This window comes from Olea europaea, unplaced genomic scaffold (genome assembly GCF_002742605.1).
Source record: "Olea europaea var. sylvestris unplaced genomic scaffold, O_europaea_v1 scaffold1425, whole genome shotgun sequence".
In the NCBI taxonomy this organism is placed as follows: Eukaryota; Viridiplantae; Streptophyta; class Magnoliopsida; order Lamiales; family Oleaceae; genus Olea; species Olea europaea.
Genome location: NW_019231783.1, coordinates 77,284 through 83,568, shown reverse-complemented (window position 1 = coordinate 83,568; position 6,285 = coordinate 77,284).

Here is a 6,285-nt window from a genome sequence, read left to right as displayed (position 1 = left end):
AACGTATTTCAAACAAGTAGAAAAATAACTATATTGGTTTGCAATTTCAATATAAGCCTTAATAGAATTGATCTCCACAAATGTCAGTGAGTTCCTCTATAACTATAAAATTTAAGCTCACAAATTCATTCTTTGAAAAGTATCATGGTAAATCATTATTTATCTAAAGAGTCAATAGAAACAAAATAGCAAGTAAATTTTGTTACAATAGATATTCAACTAATCAATAATTTATATTGTGTTAAATAAGTAACTTTTCTGAAAAAATAAAAAATAAATTGAGTGAATAGAGCTGCTTTTTTTTTTTTTTTTTTCCAAACAGTTTTCAACTATCAAAACTTAAATCGAATGATTTTCAACAGTTTGGTTCGATTTTTGAATCGAAGCGCTGACAAGACAATGTGAAATCAAACTAACGATTTAAAAACTATGATTTATGTTCAATTGGCGCATTATGGTTTTTGTTTACCTTAATTTTCACTGTAATTCTTACAAAACTTGGGAATTTGGGTGTCGTAATTGGACGTCTACTTTAATTGACATCTTGACCATAAGAGTGCAACAAGAACTAGAATTTGGAGCATGAATTTGTAATTAGATTCGATGAAAAAAGATCTTTAATTATGATTTTGTGACTTTGAAACTATTTTCGAGCATGTCACATAATTTTACATGGCTAAGCATAAAAATGAACTTGGATTACTAAAAACCTTAGTTACTCTAGCTAATAAATTGTTCGCGTAGGGTGGAACGTCAAATTTAATACGTGAACTTAAAAACTTAGTTGAACATGTAATCTCACTGGAAGGAAAAATAATAATAATAATAAATAAATAAATAAATAAAATACAAACTATTTAATTCAAGACAAGTAATTTAGTATTTCATGATTTTTCTTGATTGGTTTTGCGTTCCCATTGAACTATTTAGTTGCTTGATCACCAATTAGATAGTAAGTTGTTTATTGTAGTATAAGAATACTCACAATAAGTCTTGAACGCAGTAAAATCAATATATGGACAATAGGTATTATGAATAATATTTATGGCATGTGTAATCATGTGTGATAAATCTTGTGAATCAATGCATGTTTTTCATATGAATTCGAACGAAGAAAAGATCAGATTGTGTTAAACATAGGTCTAATATATCGTGGAAAATAATATTGAATAAAAGTGGATGACCGATTGTATTAAATAAACGAATTTACAAAATTATGAATTAAGAGTTGAATTAAATAGCAATAGGGGGATTCACGATTCCAATACATTCATAAATTAGATAAATATTTTATTTGCTTTCTTAGTTTAGGACTAGCTAGTATAGAGAACATATAAATCACAACTCTCTTGATATCACCACACTTCGAATTTAACAGTAATTATTGAACTAGAAATTAGACCTTATTTATCGTGAGAATGATACTCTTAACTCATAAATCTTATTACTTATATAATGATCTTGTACGCTTGGGATTTTCATATGAACAATTACCAACTGACTTTTCGTTGGTAAATGTCCATTATTACAATTGGTAAAAATCAGTATTGTAAATAGTGGCAGAGGTGCGAGGCATGGCAAACAAATTTATTATTGTTGTTGTTGTTGCTGTTTAATAACTATAATTTCAATTTTATTTTTTTTAACTTTTAACCCACTGAATTAAAACACCCAAAAAGTTGTTTAACCACTTATTGGACCTCTAATTTATAGATGATATCAGTAAAGATTTTGTTGTGAACTTTAATTGTGGGATAAGAATTCCTTTGGTTGGGCTGTAATGTATTGTACCTTTACATAATGTTATATTATTATATAAATAATTATTTATATTTTATTACCCTTCACCTATATATATTTAGTAGGTGAATGGTCAAATTTTTTTATTATCATTAGAATTGATTAATATCATCAATTAATTTTCCGTATGTGCTATGAATATTAATTCACATACGTAAATTTCGTTTTTTGAAGAGGGTGATTTTTTTTTTTTTTTTGGAAAAATAATTATCCTTCGCCTATTGTTATTCTATAGGAGAATGTTTAAAACTTTAGTTATTAAAATTAATTAATATTTGTAATGACAATTTCGTTAGTAATATTAACTACTATTCACCCACAAAAAATTCGTTGGTGAAAGGTTGACATAGTTTTTAGAATAAAGATTGAACTGCATCACCTACGGAAATGCTGTTGGTAAATGGTATGCATACTAGATGATAACTTTAGGCATGGATTATCCGTTGATGAAGAGCTACAACTTTTACCAATCGTAATTTCCATTTGTGATTTTCATAGTTAAAAGTCTAATACTTTTACCAATGGATAATCTATTTTTGATTATCAATGGATACAATTCGTTAGTAATTATTCATAGGTGAAAAACTGATCTTTAATAGTATCTTGAGTATGAAAACATGTGAACTTAAAATTTAGTCTAATGTGTAAGATTATTTTGAACCTTTTGTATGAAGTTTACTTGAATAGTGATTTTCATTTAAAATGTGATTAAAAAAATTGGTAAAAGATATAGAAACAAGTGAAGAATAATTTTTATTTCAAAAAATGCAGGAAAATGAGCAAGGAGAAAAGAAAATTTTCAAAATCAATTGGCGAGCTCTTTCAAAAGTGATTTTTTTTTTTTTAAAATGTGTGATTAAAAAGAGTATGAAAAAGTTGTAAATAAAGGTGAGTTTTTTTTTGTTTTTTTTATACACTTGAAAATGAATAATATAAAAAACTATTTGACAAAAAAATCATTGCCACACATAGGCTAAATGCACAAACAAACACGAGCACTCTTGTAATTTTCTAATGGCAAATATATATCATGATTCACAACATCATCAAAACTTGGACCAAGATTTGAGAATGCTAAAATTTGGTTAAATAATAAATGACCACTATCGACAACACATAGCCACATATTTTTCAATGGATTTGAAAGTAAATGTTTCTTTTATTGGTTTGAATGGAAGAAAATATTTTTTTTTGGAAAATGTAGTAAAAAAATGAGCAAAGAGAAAAACGGTTTTTAAAATCACTCGAACAACCTTTTCTCTTTTTTTTTTTTTTTTTAGAATGTGTAATTAAATAATAGGAAAAAGTAATAGAAAAATGTTATTTTATCTTAACATATACAGTTGAAAATAAATGTGAAAATAAATAATTTTAAAAAAACTATTTGATAAAAAATCATTGCCACGCATAGGCTTGGACCAAGGTCTGAGAAACCTAAAATTTTGTTCAATAATAAATGATCACTATCAAAAATAGAGAGCCACATATTTTCCGACATATTTGAAACTTAATTGTTTCTTTTATAGTTTTAAATGGAAGATAATAATTTTATTGGAAATTGCAACAAAAAATGAGCTGGGAGAAAAACAATTTTCAAAATCACTTGAAGACCTTATTTTAAAAGTATTCCTTATTAAATAGTAGAGATAGTTATAGAAAAACATGATTTTATTTTAAAATATATAGTTGAAAATGAATTTGTAATAAATAATTTTAAAAAACTATTTGATGAAAGAAAATCAATGCCACGCATAGCCAAATGCACAAACAAACATGAGCACTCTTGTAATTTTCTAATTACAAATAAAAATCACGATTCATAGGATATTCAAAGCGTGGACCAAGGTTGAGACTGCTAAAATTTTATTCAATAATAAACTATCGCTTTATAAAATAGAAAGCCACATATTTTTCGACATATTTGAAATGTAAGTATTTTTTTTTTACTGTTTTAAATGGTTGATATTAATTTTTTGTTTTGGAAAATGCAGTAAAAAATAAGCAAACGGAAAAATGATTTTAAAAATCATCTGGAGAGCTTTCTTACAAGTGATTTTTTTTCCCTGATTTTGTGATTTAAGAAGTTGAAAAGTTATTGGAAAACGTGATTTTATTTTAAAATATGTTTTTGAAAATGAATTTTAAATATATATATATCATAAAAATTCATTGCCACGCATAGGGAAAATGCTCAAACAAACATGAGCACTTTTGTAATTAAAATTGCAAATACATGATTCACAAGATTCTAAAAACTTGGACCAAAGTTTGAGAATTCTAATGTTTTGTTCAATTACAAATGATCCAAAAGGGAAAGCCACATATTTTTCGACGTATTTCAAACGTAAGTTTCTTTTATGTTTTGAATAGAAGATAGTGATTTTTTATTTTTATTTTTTGTTGAAAATGCAGTAAAAATGACTCAGGAAAAAAAAATGATTTTCAAAATTACTTGGAGAGTTTCTTTAATTTTTTTTTTAGAATGTGGAATTAAAAAGTAGGAAAAAGTTATAGAAAAATGTGATTCTACTTTAAAATATATTGTTGAATATGAATTTGAAAGTAAATAATTTAAAATAAAAAAAACCTATTGATAAAAATTCATTGCCTCGCATAGCTAAATGCACAAAAAAACATGGGCACTCTTGTAATTTTCAAATGGCAAATAGATATCATGATTCGCTAGAATATCAAAACATGGACCAGGTTTGAGAATTCTAATGTTTTGTTCTATTATAAATGATCACTATCAAAAAAAGATAGCCACATATTTTCCAACAGATTTGAAACGTATTGTTTCTTTTATTGCTTCAAATGGAAGATAATGATTTCTTTTGGAAAATGCAGTAAAAATAAGCATGGAGAAAAACGGTTTTCAAAATCACTTGGAGAGCTTTTTTTAAAAGTGATTTTTTTTTTGTGAGAATGTGTAAAATAAAGGGTAGGAAAATGTTGTTGAAGAACGTGATTTTGTTCTAAAATATATAGTTGAAAATGAATTTAAAATTAATAATTTCAAAAAAATTATATGATAAAAAATCACTACCATGCATAGACTAAGTGCACAACCAAACATGAGCACTCTTACAATTTTCTAATTGCAAATAGACATCATCATTCACGAGAATATCAAAACTTTGACCAAGGTTTGAGAATGTTTGTTCAATAAGAAATTGTCACTATAAAAAATAGATAGCCACATATTTTTCGACAAATTTGAAATGTAAATGTTTCATTTGTTATTTTAAACGGGAGATAATATTTTTTTGGAAAATGTAGCAAAAAAATTAGAGTCATTGTCACGCATAGGCAAAATGCTCAAACAAACATGAGCACTTTTGTAATTAAAATTGCAAATACATGATTCACAAGATTCTAAAAACTTGGACCAAAGTTTGAGAATTCTAATGTTTTGTTCAATTACAAATGATCCAAAAGGGAAAGCCACATATTTTTCGACGTATTTCAATCGTAAGTTTCTTTTATGTTTTGAATAGAAGATAGTGATTTTTTATTTTTATTTTTTGTTGAAAATGCAGTAAAAATGACTCAGGAAAAAAAAATGATTTTCAAAATTACTTGGAGAGCTTCTTTTGAAAGTAATTTTTTTTTTTTAGAATGTGGAATTAAAAAGTAGGAAAAAGTTATAGAAAAATGTGATTCTACTTTAAAATATATTGTTGAATATGAATTTGAAAGTAAATAATTTAAAATAAAAAAACCTATTGATAAAAATTCATTGCCTTGCATAGGCTAAATGCACAAAAAAACATGGGCACTCTTGTAATTTTCAAATGGCAAATAGATATCATGATTCGCTAGAATATCAAAACATGGACCAGGTTTGAGAATTCTAATGTTTTGTTCTATTATAAATGATCACTATCAAAAAAAGATAGCCACATATTTTCCAACAGATTTGAAACGTATTGTTTCTTTTATTGCTTCAAATGGAAGATAATGATTTCTTTTGGAAAATGCAGTAAAAATAAGCATGGAGAAAAACGGTTTTCAAAATCACTTGGAGAGCTTTTTTTAAAATTGAAAATGATCACTATCAAAAAAAGATAGCCACATATTTTCCAACAGATTTGAAACGTATTGTTTCTTTTATTGCTTCAAATGGAAGATAATGATTTCTTTTGGAAAATGCAGTAAAAATAAGCATGGAGAAAAACGGTTTTCAAAATCACTTGGAGAGCTTTTTTTAAAAGTGATTTTTTTTTTGTGAGAATGTGTAAAATAAAGGGTAGGAAAATGTTGTTGAAGAACGTGATTTTGTTCTAAAATATATAGTTGAAAATGAATTTAAAATTAATAATTTCAAAAAAATTATATGATAAAAAATCACTACCATGCATAGGCTAAATGCACAACCAAACATGAGCACTCTTACAATTTTCTAATTGCAAATAGACATCATGATTCACAAGAATATCAAAACTTTGACCAAAGTTTGAGAATGTTTGTTCAATAAGAAATTAT